The following is a 15,415-nucleotide window of genomic DNA, read 5'->3' as shown; positions in this document are numbered from 1 at the left end:
ATTTCCACTATCTGTTGCTACTCCTGGAATTAGCACTACTTCTGGCAGGTCCCTAGCTGGTGCACCCAACATAGCCCATGAAATGCATCTTATAGAGAAAATGGTTCTCCCAAGAAAATCACCAAATTCAGACCTTTCAAAAACTATGTGTTCTCCTTTTTTGCCCCTTCTCTGTAGAGTGAAACAGAAAGACAAGGTCCAATTTAAAATTACACTTTCATTTATGTATAAGAAAAAGAAAGGAACGCATCCACTAGCCCACTCCAATTAGCCCAGCAGCACTCAGATTAAATTAGTACTCACACATGACTGATCCATCTGGTTTTGATCACTGGTGAAACTCAATCCATGTGTGAAAGCAGCACGTACCAGTAAAAAGACATGTCATAATGGTTTGCAACAGAAGTGAGGGGAAGGGTAATCAGTATTACTGAAAACAGCACAAGATGCAGGCAGAACATAGCCACCAGAGCCAAACATGTCACAAAGGGCAGGAAAATAAATTACTTAGAATATAAAAGATTTTGGCTAATTTTAACCAAGTACTCAACACCATTCAGGAACTATCCTGACTATATTATTTGGGAAGGTACCACAGGCCTCACACCGACTGGAAGGTGAATTGTTTATACTCAGCATCACTGACTACTAGGAACGCTCTTTGTAACACTGCAGGCAACACACAGTTGCAAATACAGTAGAGTGGCAGGTCACAGCACCCAGCAGCTCCAATGATGTTAGGGTTACCCCAGTTAACTTAAAACTGTTACCCCAAGGCAGAATACGGTGCACACATTTGGTAGCTCGGACAATCACAGAGTCAAATCCCAGCAAGGCAGTGATAAGCAGCTTTCTGTGCCTCCTCTACAAAAGGCACTCACTAGCACCTCTGGTCAAATTACATAGCTGCAGAGAAGAAGAGCAATTGAACATGATATATCATCCATGCAGCTTGGAACATAAACCAAAGAATACAGGAGAGAAATTTAAGCAGGAAAGGACATTGTGCAAGCTGGCAAGCTGATAGGGCAGAGGCACTGAAAGAAAACACAGAGAGGAAGCAAAGGCTTCAAATTTCAGCATTGCTTTCAAAAACATAGAAAATCCACATGCAAAACTGATTGATAACATATTTGCAAAGACACCATTGTAGCTCTCTGGAACTAATCCCTCACTTATGAAATAGCTCTTACAGAAAACCAGAAGAGACACAGGAAAAGAAATAAAAACATATTATATAGATGACTCAGGTGCATTTTGACATTTGTAAGTTAGACTTTTTCAACAGTTCTAATGAAAACTTTCCAGTATTTTCCAAACTGGATCTTTTTCTTGCTTTCTAAAACCAAGTAAAACCATAAAGGAACAGTAAATATTTTACCAATGTTAAAATATAAATAGAATCACATCACAATCTGTGGTTTTGAATTTTCTTTAACTGCGCAGTTCAAGCTGAGTCTTTACTGTGCACACTACAGGCCTACACTGCAGTGTTGTGGCATATAACAATATTTTTAACCCTTATCATGTTTATGTAAAAAAAAAAAATGAAAAAAACAGGGGAATAACTCTGCAGCACTGACATACGTTGGAATTTTGTCAAGAATTGAAGTCTGCAGCAAAGAAATATCAGCAATGTTCACTCATCAGAAGGAAAGCCAGCAGTGTCCTGGGCTGCATTAGGCACAGTGGTGCCAGTGGGTCAAGGGAGGTGATCCTTCCCCTCCCCTCAGCCCTGGTGAGGCCAGATCTGGAGTGCTGGGTCCAGTGCTGGGCTTCCCAGTACAAGAGACAGGGCACACTGGAGTGAGTCCTGTGAAGGGCCATAATGATGATTGAGGGACTGGAGCATCTTTCATATAAGGAGAGGCTGAGGGAGCTGGGACTGTTCACCCTGGAGAAGGATCAGATCAGGGAGATCCTACCTCTATGCATAAATACCTGATGTGAGGGTGTAAAGAAGACAGAGCCAGACTTCTTCGTGGTGCTCAGCAACAGGACAAGAGATAAGCAGCACAAGTTAAAGCACATGAAATTCCATATGAACAGAAGAAGAGACTTTTCTTACTGTGCGGATGCCCAAACACTGAAACATGCTGCCCATAGTTGTTCTGGAGTCACCACCCTTGGAGATGTTCAAAACTTGAGTGGACATGGCCCTATGCCACCCGCTTTATGTGACCTGTTTTGAGCAGGAGTTTGAACTGGATAGTTCTGAGTGGTCCCATCCAGCCCCAGCTATTCTGTGACCCTGTGAAATTAATCTCTGCCTGATGCAGGTCAATCGAGGACTGAGAGGAACAATTTCATTTTTTTCTATTTGATTTACAGTGCTCCTTTAATTAGATAAATAAAAAAGGAACATTGTGTTTTCTTGGTTAAGAATCACATCAAAAAGCTCCCATCTTTCTCGTATTAAGCTATTGTTTAGCTAAATAGATTGAAACAGTCAATTCATTTCAGTCCTCCAAAACACAAAAGCGAGTAAGAACTGATGAAGTGTTTTAAAGACAATGTGCTGTCCACGTGCCAGGTCTCGCAGGAGTGATACTGGAGATACCAGACCACTCTGGAAGAAAATGTCCCTTTGGTACAGATCACAGTTGCAAAGGCCCAACAAAGGCAGCACGTTCAAATTGTTGGCTCTTCAACACATAAAGCAGGTAACTCACACATGAAACTAAACAGCCTAAGTCCCAACAGTTGTGTAAGAGCTAAACACGTGCTTCTGTGGAAGATAGTTCCAAGTTTGCTCAAAGTTCCCAAGCAGCTGCTGACACACAGTGGTAATTCAGAGAAGGAAACTTTTGTTCTTAATGATCTGGACTCAAGTGCCTCAAAAACTGTTGCTAGAAATTAAACTGAAGCTTGAGATGCAGCCTGTTCTGAACTCTGCTTGGCTGACACACAGCCTCAGCATGCTTCCTGCCACTTTCAATTCTCCCAAGGACAGATGTGGGCTGTGCATTGAAGCAGGTTGCCTCTGTGCTCCCCACTGCACTCAGAACAGCTTCATTACAGCTACATAGTCTTATACCCCAAGAGAGGAAACAGCCTAATGCCCCTTTCAAGAATGGGATTGTGCTCCTGTCCTTTACGGAAAGATGCTAGTCTACTTGCAGTAAAGTCTGCAACTACAGGAAACAGGGAGTTTGCTATCAATAAATGAACATACACAGCTTAGCCAAGGACTAGGTAAATATTGCAAAACATCTAAAACTTTTTTTTCACATCTTTTTTAAACAGAGCACCCCATTTTCTTGGCTATGTCTTTTCTTTCTGCATGTAACAGATGACCTAAAATGCTTAACTCTGGAGTTCTTCAAGGAAAGATGATTTGCCGAGGTGGAGGTCCAGAGAGGAGCCTTCAGCACCGGAGCGAGGGGAAGGAGACTCAGTTCTAAGCGGCTCGAGCCACCGAGGGGGCAAGCCCTGGCCAGGCCTTGCCCGGGATCCGGCAGCTTCGCTGAGGCGAGCAGGGACTCACAGGGTGCGGTGGCAGAAGGGACCGCACCTCTCGGAGCGAGTAAAGCCCGTTCCAGGGAGCGCGGCGAGGAGAGAGTGGCGGGGCAGTTGGCAGCGGGAGCGGGATGGTGAGCACTCGGGTCAGGGTCAGGGCCAGGGCCCGGTCTGGGAGCTCTGCTCTGGCTGCCGCGGTGGTGGCAGCGTCGGCACCAGACAGAGCCGATGAGAGGGGAGGCTGCAGTGCGGAGCTCGGGGTGTAGAGAGTGCTTGCACTGGTCTGGTGAGGGGAAGGTGAACAACGGGCAGGGCCGCACTCGGTGCGCCCTGGTGGAGGTCCTCCTGCAGCAGGGGCTGAGCTGCGGAGGGCTGTCAATAGGCTGAAACATGTCAGGGGAGCTGAGAGGGAGCAGGGCTGCTTGCTCCAGGCCCAAACTGTGCAGGGGCCACAAGCGTCCACCATAGCGCATACAGAAAACGAGGAGGGTGTTAATGCAGGAAGCTACTAACAAAAACAAAACAAAACAAAAACAACAAAAAAGAAAACCAAAACCCCACAACTGCCCACCGCACCAAATGAACAAACACCTGATCCACCAGTAAAGAGGATTGTTACTACTGCTTCCTGGCGGTGCTGTCGGCGTTTCCTCATAACCCCCTTTGCGGAACTGCAAAGCGCTTCTGGGTGGGGTCGTCATACTGGAGGATGCCCCTTGGTCTTAATTGTCTTCTTCCTGCTTTTTTGTGTGTGTGTGTTGTTACTAGCTCCCAGTTTCCTGGATGAATACCCTCCGCCAGGACCTCCACCAGCACGCCCCAAGTGCAGCCCTGCCCATTGCGCACCCTCTCAACAGACCAGTGCAGGCACTCCTGCCCACCGCCAAGGCACCCAGAGCATAGCTCCCAGACCGGGCCCTGACGCGCGGGCTCACCACCCCGCTCGCTCCCCGCTCACGCTGACTGCCGCGCCTCGCTCTCGTCACCGCGCTCCTGGGGCGTGTTTTACCTGCGCAGGGCGGTGCCGTCCCTCCTGTGAGTCCCTACTCGCCTCAGCGGAGCCGCCGGCTCCTGGGCAAGGCCCGGCCAGGGCTGGAGGCTCCCTCGGTGGTTCGTGCCGCTCGGAGCTGAGGCTCCGGGGCGCGGTGTCTCCCCTCGCTCCGGTGGTGAAGGCTCCTCTCTGGAGATACCTCGGCAAATGACTCTATAAAAGTATGAATCACATTGATTTCATATAAAATTAACTCCCAATTTCCTGGCTTCATGGGAAACAAAATATTCATGTTTCTCTATAATACACTAGGCCATAAGAGCCAGCATAAAGACTGTAACGAAGAAAAAAGAAAAAAGAAAAAAAGGAAAAAAAAAACAGTTCAGGAGTAATGGCTGTCATCCCTGCAGACCCCTGTGCTTCTGCTGACAGCAGGACAAAGAGTACAGCTCATTGTCACAAAGATCAACCAGTTCATGTTCACAAGTGATGCGGCTCAGAACATCTCTGTTCTTACCAGAGTCAGTCCCTAATCTAATCAACCTGCTACAAAAGTCAAGAGATGCTCATAAATTTAGAACATGACAAACAGGACTCTGAAGCCGAACGTGCTGTGATGAAGCACTAACATCATTGTTGGCAGTATTTCTGTCAAATTATTCTATGCTAAATTGGTCTTGACAGGTCTGAATTGGGCTAAACTGGGCTGGGCTGAACTGGGCAGAACTCGGCTAAAGTGGGCTGGGCAGGGCTAAAATAGGCTGGGCTAAACTGGAACGGACTGTGTTAACGTTGGCTACGCTGGGCTAAACGGGGCTAAACAGGCTGGGATGAGCTGGAATGGGGTGGACAGGGCTAAAGTGGGCTGGGCTGAAGTGGGATAAAGTGTCTGAACTGAGATCAAGTGGGCTGTAGTGGTGTGCAGTGGGCTAAAGTGGGCTGGTCTAGGCTAAACTGGGCTGGGCAGGGGTAAAACGGCATGGACTGTAGTGAGCTGGGCTGGAGTAAGCTAAACTGGGATGGGCAACATTGGGCTAAACTGAGCTGTACTGGATTAAAGTGGGCTGGACCAGACTAAACTGGGCTGGCCTTGACTCCATTGGGCTGAGGTGGGGTGGACCTGTCTTAGCCTGGCTGGACAAGTCTAAAATGAGCTGAACTGAGCTAAACTTGTCTGGACTGGGCTAAATGGACTGGCCTTAAGTGGGCTAAACTGGGCTGGGTTGGACTGGTCTGAGCTGGGCTAATTGTGCTAAACTGAGCTGGCCTGGACTGAGCTAAACTGGGCTGAACTGTTCTTGGCTGGGTTTATTTGGGCTGGACTGGGCTAAACTGGTCTGGAGAGGTCTGAACTGGGCTAAAATGCACTGGACTAATGCACTGGCTAAAATGCACTGTTATTGGCTGGGCTTAATTGTGCTGGACTGTGCTAAACTGGGCTGGACTGGTCTGAATTGGGCCAAACTAGGCTTAACTGGGCTAAACAAGGCTGGGCTGGGCTATACTGGGCTAAACTGGGCTGGACAAGGCTAAACTGTGCTGAAGTGGGCTAAATCGGGCTGGGCTGGGCTGAACAGGGCTAAACTGGGCTGGGCTGAACTGGGGTACAGTGACTGAACTGAGATAAACTGGGCTGGACAGGTGTGCACTGGGCTTAACTAGTCTAAACTGGGCTATACTGGTCCAAACTGTGCTGGGTTAGGCTACATGGGTCTGAACTGGGCTAAACCAGATTTAACTGGGCTAAGACAGGCTGAAATGGGCTAAACTGGGCTGGACTGGTCTGAACTGGGCTATACTGGGATATACGGAGCTAAACTGGGCTGGGCTAGGCTAAACTGGTCTGAACTGCCCTACACTGGGCTAAGTCAGGCTGAACTAGGCTAAACTGGGCTGGACTGGTCTGAACTGGGCTAGATTGAGCTAAACTGGGCTGGGCTAAGCTAAACTGGTCTCAACTGGGCTAAAGGGTGCTGGGCTTGGCTGGGCTAAACTGGGTTTTCTTTTTCTTGCTTTTCAGGCAGATCTTTGTTAAAATCAGATGGTTTTGAGGGATCATTCCAAAGGTGGGAATGCTGTTGGGCTGAATGGCTCTGTTTTTACTCGGGGTGGGGGGAGAAGGAGGAGGGGTTGTAAGCAGAAGGCTCCCCAGATGGCAGGAGAATATTCTTTGAAACTCAGATTTGCCAGAACAGAGTTCTCTTGTTCAGCAATTCCAGAGTTAAAGAGCCCCCATCATACAAAGCCTGAATTCCATTAAATACAAAATCCTCTCTCAGAAATGCTCCTGTGATGGTTCTGGGACTTGCTAAGAGGAGCGCCTGGTTCTGCTGGGTGCTGGTACACAGTAGCCAGGGCATAGGCTTTTCTTGCTATAGGAGACCGTGACACTGAACGGCCGTGGGGAACATGAGTGCCTTCGGCGGGAGGGATGGGAAGGGGGACACAGTCCCCGCTGCATCCCGGGACAGCAGCCCCAGGCCACCATGACTCCCCCACCTCCCGCTGCCGGGCTGCCCCAGAGCCCCTCGGTGCTCCGGTTCCTTGGTCCTCCCCCGTGCAGAGCCGACCCGTGCCGAGCCGTAAAAGTTCTATCCCTGCCAGTGGCAGGGGGTTGGAACTAGATGATCTTAAGGTCCTTTCCAATCCTAACTATTCTGTGATTCTGTGATTCTATAAATAAGATTCGAAGAAGACAGATTTAGACTAGATGTTAGTAGGGAGTTCTTCCCCGAGGGTGGTGAGGCGCTGGCACATGTTGCCCAGAGAAGTGGTAGCTGGTCCATCCCTGGCAGTGCTCAAGGCCAGGTTGGAAGGGGCTTGGAGCAACCTGCTCTAGTGGAAGGTGTCCCTGCCCATGGCAGGGGGTTGGAACTGGATGATGTATAAGGTTCCTTCTAACTCAAACCGTTCTATTATTCTATGATCATCATCATTCCTCAGCATGGTACCATCGCTGCAAAGATGCAACATTCTCAGATTATGAGACTGTAAATACAGCAGTAGGTACAAAAAGCCTGCTTTTCACTGATAGTTTCACATCCCTGCTCATAGGATGTGTGTGCATAAAGATAATAACCCCACATACACAAAGAGTTAAGTGTTCAACACACTTAGCAGAAATATTCCAATGCCAAGGTTTATAGCACACTCAATCCAGAAACTGAGATCCTTTTCTCTTAAATAAATAGCCCTTGCAAATGACAGCAGATATTCTGTTCACCCTTAGGTCTATGCACAGTAATGCCACCGAGGTCTGTGAATTCTCTTTTCATCCACCCTGGAGTAAATGAAAGGGAAGCAGGTCCTCAAGTGGTGCTCAACTGCTCAATAGGTTCAGGCCTATTGAAATCAACATTTATTTTACTCAAAAACTAAACCATGAATACTGAAAAAAAGCCCCAAACCACTGGCATTTCACTGAGGGGTTTTAATATTATTTTTCATATAGCTTCCATTAATTCTTCAATGATTTTTTAAATATGCCCAGAAATTGAATGAATAAAGGGTTCAAAAGGAAATGTTCATTTTATACAGACTTTTAGAAAACTATTCTTACGCTTTTCTCCTCAAGTGGAAAAGCTGTTCATGAGCTTTCTTTAAGGATCATAAATCGAACATTTCCTATTTGAATGGGACTAGAATTCCTAATGACACAACGATGTTTTATACTTTCCCATCTTTCAATATGTATCTTTGAATCATTTCTGAGAAGCAACAATATAATCCTTATAAATGTGGAATACCTACCCTCCCTTTAAAAGGAAGGCCAAAGAGAAAACGATGCTTTAGTTCTACCTTTTGTCACCACTGTTCCTCTGTAGTTTTAGCCTCTCAAAGTTATACTTACTATGTAAGTTATACTGTCACTGACAGCAGTTGTGGCGACAACATATTTATCAATAAAAAAAGTCTAGAAATAATGAATAATCATAAAAGGTTCTTATACAAAATGAATTTGTATTATATTCTTCCTACATTAGAAAATCCATTTCACTAAGGGGAAAAAAAAAAAGAAGAAGAAATTAAAACAGCTTTTAAAGAAGCCCTATTACACTATACTTACGCTGGACTTTGTTCACATATCTGTGAATTTTGGAACTCATGAAGAAACTGATTCCCTAGGATTGTAATGATACGCAGCTAAGAGGAGAACTGCATTGTTAAATTGCATAGCTTAGTGAACCTCTGGCTAACAGTGAAAAAATAATTATTGAGAGGCAATTCTGCATTTTATGTGCACTAAAATATTCATTTCAAATTATTATAACTTAAAATATCAAAAGCTAAAAAAAAAAAATTCCAGTAACCTCATGTACTTCAACCCATATTGTTGTATCTGTATATCCATGGAATACATTAAATTCCCCTAGACTTTACAGCTGCAATGAAAGTCTCTTCCTGAACAGAGGAGGCACCTGCCATAATCATTAAAAAAGGAAAATCACGAGCTTTGTTCTAGTGCCACATATGTAGGGAAAAGTGTCCCAACCCTCTGCACACAAGGCAGTTGCAGTACAGCTCTACATATGCTCTGAAGCCTTTGCCAGCTATAACACCCATCGTCCTCCAAGAGGTGGGATACACACATCCTGCTAATATCCAGTGAAAACAGGCTCTCTCCAGTGCTGCACATCCAACTCTACAGCCCAAGAGTCCACCACAATCTTGAGCACCTTAAAGCTTTGGTACTTCAAGCACACAGCTTTGTATGATGTTTTCTTGCCTCTCAGGACAGCTGTAGGTCTGGGAACAGTTAATTATTTTCAGATTTGTCTGAAGTTGGAGCCCTGAATCATTCTTTCCTATAAAGAGATTAAAATTATTTAGTTCTCTATTCTATTCATCTCCATACTGACAACAACAAACGTGTTGTGCCTGCTGAGGCGTGCACTGCTCACAGAGTGTGCCAGCCTGTGAAGTACTCTGCTCGATGGGGAAGACAATTCACAGAGCACAACGAGAAACAGCACCACTCATTCACATACATCAAAGTGATTTTGTTTTCTGACAGGGAGTGAATCAATCATAACAAACTCAGTCTCACACCAGTTTTAGTTCAATTAAATATCTTTAGGGGAAAATACATGATCAAACACAGAATCAACACCATATCCAGAGACTGCTGATGAACACCATGTATTTATTCAGGCTGCTGGGCCTCTTCTAATGTTTTATTAACTTTGCCTTGGTGACCCATTTTGCGTCTAGAATCCAAATGACTGGATTAACACAAATTAGCTGGAATCTTTCCCTCACTTCTCACATACTGCCAACTTTCTGTGCTCGCCTGAACCAAGGTCTTTCTCTGTCCAACTCTGTAGACCGAGTAATATTTGTTGGTCCTCACAGCCTTGGATTCTCAGAAAAATACTGTCTTGCAACTGATTTTGGACACTTACCCTGAGGGATTTTTAATCCCTCCTACCAGAAAGCTGTGGTTTCTTTTTGTGACACTGTTTTGCTCAGCTTCCCTGACTCACGCCGAGATACAACTCAGGAGTCAATACTGCTCCCACGAGACCTTTCAAGAACTCTGCGGGCACACTAGCATATTAAGTGTTTACTTTATGCGAAGTTGCTGCTTGATAGCTTTTTCAAGCTAATATGTAGCTTTCAAAGAGGAAATTCAGCTGGGAATTTAAAAGCAGAAGCAAAAGTGCAGACTCTGGGACATTCCTGGATTTAATGGGAGAAAGTCCTTTCCAGTTCCTGGAAGCACATTTCTCCTCTTACTGGAGTAAATTCAGAGCGGAAAAAAACCACCAAACCCCTGCAAAACCCAAACCACAAACCAGTCCTCTTCCAGCACGCACAATCATGGTTACCATAGAGAACCTTTCAGTTGTACAGTGCTTAATGTTACAGGGCATGCTACATCTTGGGAACCTTAAGGCACTCCTACATCTGCTGCTTCAGGGCATGTTAGAAGACAGTTCAAGCAGTTACTTAGCCACTTGTTTCAAGCATAACCCTAATATGAAAGGGTTAATTGAAGAAATTGAGACACTGCAATAGTTGTATGGAGAACTGAGATGTTTCCAGAACACCTGGTTCCAGAACTACTGCTCGACTTGACCCCTTGTGAGGGCTCACAAAGCACAAAGCTCACTCCTCCTGCAACGAGGCACAGCTTCTCATGACATCTTGTGGCTGCATGACAAGCTGACGGGGTGCTGTTTTCACAAAAAGTAATTTTAGATGTTGCAAAACAGTGATATTACAGAAAACCAAACACAAACCCCACCAACTTAAATGAAACCACGCTGAACAGTCTAGCAGCACTTTTTTAACTCAGAAAAATTCCCCGTATTCAAAAACACAAAGTATGAAATAAGAACATTACCTTAAAGTAATAAAGTCAGAAAAACAAAAGTTCAGTTCGAAGCATGTGAGCTACAGACCTAAAGTACGTGTTATGAATATTTAATATATTTTTACCCACTAGAAAATCATAATCTGCTTTTTAAATTGTGGCTTGCAGGGAGAGATTGGTACAGAAGGGAAAAGCTTTATTGTCCAGAAATTTAATTACAAGCTGACCCAATTAGGCTAATTTATGCTGATATTTATGTTGCATGTAACTGGAGAAATATCAAAATAGCAAATTTTATTTGCCATTTGTTTTCAAATTGTGTTCAGGAAAAAAAAAAGTCTTTTAATTATACCTGAAATAATTTAAGTTGTGGTTCAATATTGTTCTAATTGAAAAATACCAGTCCAAGAAGGATCAATAAATGGCACACCTTGAAAAGGGAATCAGAGGTACCTCTAATTAAGTAAAATTCATTCAAATTACTTAACATACAGTCTTATTTTCAGAAACATACTTATCCTCAAGGCACTTGAGAAAGATGTTTTCCAGGTCATTAACTCAGTAACGCTCAATTCACACTATTTTCTGATGGAAGGTATTTCAGTTTCTCCCTGTGCAACTTGGCATTTGAAATCCTGACTCAGCCCCTCATTCAGCGTTCAGTTCTGTGCCCCTACTACAGGAAAGACATTGAGGTGCTGAAGTGCTCTCTATCGCTTTCTACAACTACCTGAAAGGAGGTTGTAGTGAGGTTGGGGCCAGTCACTTCTCCCAGGTAACAAGCAACAGGACAAGAGTTAAGGGCCTCAAACTGTGCCAGGGGAGGTTTAGACTGGATATCAGGAACAGTTTCTTCACACAGAGGGTAATCGGTATCGGAATAGGCTTACCAGGGAAGTGGTGGAATCACCATCCCTGGAAGTGTTCAAGAACCGTGCAGATGAGGCCCTCAGTGATATGGTTTAGTGGTGGACTTGGCAGTCCTGGGTTGGACTTGATGATCTTAAAGGTCTTTTCCAACCTAGTCAGTTTTATGATTCTGAAACAGTGGTGGATTTTCCTGTCAGCGCAGAAGCAACTGGCTTTGTACAGACTTTGGTGGAGAGTAACAGAACAAAGTAAAAACAGGTTTTATGTAGTCAGAGATGAGCACTGGAGAACATAGAAAGCTTTTGAGAGATACATTTAGCTAGAATGGCTGCTCTTGCTGAACAGTCAAGAAAAGTTTTCCAAAAGCAAATGTCTGCTGTAGCACCTTCAAAGCAATAAAATCCTACACCAGGAATAATTAATACTTGGCCTTCAAATGTGAAGAACAAATAAATAAAACCCCCTCCCCCTACATTTAACTCAGGTTATGCACTCTTGAATTAGTTTCTGCCAAATTTAGCACAGCACAAAGGTGCAATGAACAACCAAGACCCTCTATTCTGCAAAGGGATTTACATGAAAAGCCATTCCACACAGTCATGTTACCACTGAGAAACACCCTCAGGCAAAGGTGCTCCTGGGAAGGAAAGTTTTAAACACAGTCTTTACTCAACTGTTCACTAGTTGTAAAATGGTACAGCACTTCCATCAGACTAGTGAAAGACTTAAGCAAAGATGTCTACAACTGCTTTGAGAGGTATTAATATGAAACAAATCACATCAGTCCTGCATGAAGAGGATTCATTCCACTAGCCCCCTACTGCGTTCCTAAGGTATTTATGATTATCTTTTAAAAATGGTTTAAAAGACCTGATCTATATCCTGCACATACGGCTCATCTTCCTAAGCCACATGTGAGGAGGGTACTTGAGTGTCTTTCCTACACTCGCTGTGTCATGAAGTACATTAGCACAAGAAAGACTTGTCAGAGCTAGGACTGAGGAGACTGGAAGCTCAACTCCTCACCCACAACAGACTTGTCACACAGCATAAACCCCCTTATATCTCAGATCAGAAACCTGTAAGACACAAAAGGGTACTTTCCCTGCAGAGATATTCTGAAGCAAAACACTGAAGTCTGCAAAGTGCCTGAAGGACTACTGCAACTCCACAGAAACAAACTGCACATTTAAGACCCTGCCTACTGTCTTGCCAAGCTGCATACACTTACTTTGTTGTGTGCGACACAGAACTTCACTTTATAACCCGCCAGAGATTGAAAAACAGATGGTTGGCACAAGGAGATCTTCTGGCACAGCTAACCAATACAATTACTGGGAGGTTGCGAAGCATGGATTTGGCATCTAAGAGTCAAGCCCTCCTTCAGTATCACAGGTGTGCCTCTGGCAACATCTGAAGAGGTTGCTAGGGGCAGTGAAGGAGATCACCACAGACACAGCATATTGCAATACCCAGTATAAAAGACAACTGAGCTGCTACTAAATAGAGAAACAACGGGCTACAAAATCATGGATCCCTGATCTCTAGTTGCCACCACTCTGAAAAACGGTCTACAGATGAAAATTATGGTTTTGCCCATTTTTACGACACAAAAGCAAAATCTTGAGACCGGATGACATGCAGGACACTACACAGAGCTTTCAGCAGCCCTCTTGGAGATGTCGGAACTTAAAAGCATACTACCTCTGTACTCACTAGAGGGAGCCATCTGGCATTTGACTTGTGCCGCTCCTCAAGGGTTTGAAACAAAATTTCACGGCTCTGCTAAAGGGAAAGATTGTGTCAGACCTGAACATACCAACTAGTAAGCAGCGCAAAGTAGAGTTTGTCCACACTTTTCCTCCTCACCCTCCCCCCACCCCCCCTTTTTTTTTTTCCCTGTAAGGAACCCTCACAGGCATTCAAATAGCCTTCAGGTAGAAGTCAAAATAATTTTGAAGAATATTACCTCGCTGAAGTACATCTTTGCCTTTGGAAGCAGGCTGGGAAGCAGAGTGGCAGGAAGGTAATCTTCATGAACTATGGAACTCTGACACGAGAAACTTCCCCAAGCCACAAGAAACATTTACACCATCTAGTTACCCCAAAGGGAGAGCAGAGGAGTCGTGTGTTACTGTAGAGCAGCTCTGAGTACATCCAGTCCCTTGTGCAAAAGCTTATTTAGACAGATACAAGCAGGAGACACATAAAAGCAGGAAATTAATAAATCAGGCCATTATTTTCCAAACATGACAGACATTTCAAAGCCCAGGACGCTTCTCTCTGCAGTCTCTTGACAGTTTTTTTGCGCTTTACCTGTAGTTGTATCAGGCTCTACACTTACCCAAAAGTACCAAAGTTAATTCGGAGCAGAAATCCCAGCAACTGCGAAGTACCCAGTCTAATTCTTCTTCATTTATATGCTGTAGCATAAGGTACAATTTGTCCTTTAGAAACTCGGATGGACTGAACATCTAATAAATGGACAACAGTTTATTAGATGCTGAGTCCCTGTGGACTGCTTTCCTTTTTGACTAGCATTGTCTTTGACTATAGATCAAAGCCTTTGTATAAGCCACTTGATTTTAGTAGAGCTCTTAATGGATTTTTACCTTCACAAGAAACCTGATCTGACAAGCTGTGAAAGATGAAATACTTGGATGGATATTAATTTAAATACTTCAATCATTTTGTCTTTCAGAATTCCCTGCGTAGAAAGAATCTTAACACCAATGGTGGTTGCACTGGCACCAATCTGAGCACAAACTCTGCTGCTGCACAGGGTAGTAAGTAATCTGACTGATATAAAGACCACCTTGGAACCAGCCTGCAGGGCTACACTGGTAACAGGGATTATTTTGTCAGTCATTGAAAATGAAGGCTTTTAATGCTCCAATTTACACTGCAATACAAAAACTCAAATGCTGTGAATACAAATCTTATTTGCAGCTATTGGTACCAAAGAGAGGCATGTAAATCAATCCAGCATGAGGCTGCACCACAGCCTGTGGGAGACTGAAGCTCTTGCTGCCTTGATTTGTAACAGCCTCTCTTCCCCCAAGGCATGACTAAGCTTCCACCCACATTCTTAGCTGATGTATTTCTTTATGGATACAATTCCATAGGAGTACCTAATTATAATGAACAAGTATTTAGAAAAGCTAATATAGATCTTAAACTTCTAGGAAAGTGTATATTATCATAATGGACTGGCATGTCAAAAATCACAGGAGATCCTGTACTTCCAAGAGAACCGAATCCCAATAAACTGGCACAGAAGAAAGCTAAAGAAGCCCCTCAATGAAGTTTTAAAGACTTAATTCAGTTACTTGTGTTAAACACTAGTTTCAGCAGAGCCATGTCCAATTTCAATCAGGGAAGGCAAAAATCAATCCAATTTCCTATGTACAAGCTTTTGACATACTATGACTTTACATGATGCATCTTGTGCTTTTTAATACCAGTTTGATTGAAATTTCTCTCAAAATGGAAAATCTCACTTTAAGACAAAATCTTTCCGTATACATTGCACATATGCAGCAAAAGACAAAGATGGTTTTGAGCGGAAATCTTACTATCACCTCCATTTCATTTGAGAATGAATGTCTTGCAGCACTTAAAATAAAAAATAATTTAAAGCCTCATTTTTATAAGCAAGTGCACCTTGAAAGCTACTTGTTACACAACAAGGACTTTCACATCCACTTCAGTATCAGTAATTTCATTTCTGTTTCATAATCCAAAAAGTATCAGAAAGAACAGCATTAACCAAACAGCTG

The 15,415-nt window shown here is 44.0% G+C and overlaps 2 long non-coding RNA genes across 2 annotated transcripts; one reads left to right on the top strand and one right to left on the bottom strand.

Annotated features, from left to right (window-relative positions):
* Positions 1 to 4,603: 4,603 nt before the first annotated feature.
* LOC130605892 (uncharacterized) lies at positions 4,604 to 14,573 on the top strand. The gene is made up of 2 exons (XR_008973817.1): positions 4,604 to 4,671; positions 14,338 to 14,573. It is a non-coding gene; the product is annotated as an uncharacterized LOC130605892 (long non-coding RNA).
* Positions 10,946 to 13,886, bottom strand: LOC130605893 (uncharacterized). Its single transcript, XR_008973818.1, has 2 exons — positions 13,606 to 13,886; positions 10,946 to 11,196 (listed from the first exon to the last, which is right to left on the bottom strand). It is a non-coding gene; the product is annotated as an uncharacterized LOC130605893 (long non-coding RNA).
* Positions 14,574 to 15,415: the final 842 nt, after the last annotated feature.

Source organism: Pezoporus wallicus, unplaced genomic scaffold (assembly GCF_028554395.1).
Source record: "Pezoporus wallicus isolate ANWC-B61680 ecotype Strahan unplaced genomic scaffold, APGP_CSIRO_Pwel_v1 scaffold_7402, whole genome shotgun sequence".
NCBI classification, from domain to species: domain Eukaryota; kingdom Metazoa; phylum Chordata; class Aves; order Psittaciformes; family Psittacidae; genus Pezoporus; species Pezoporus wallicus.
Note: the sequence above shows the minus strand (reverse complement) of the source record. Positions and strands in the feature narration are given on the sequence as shown.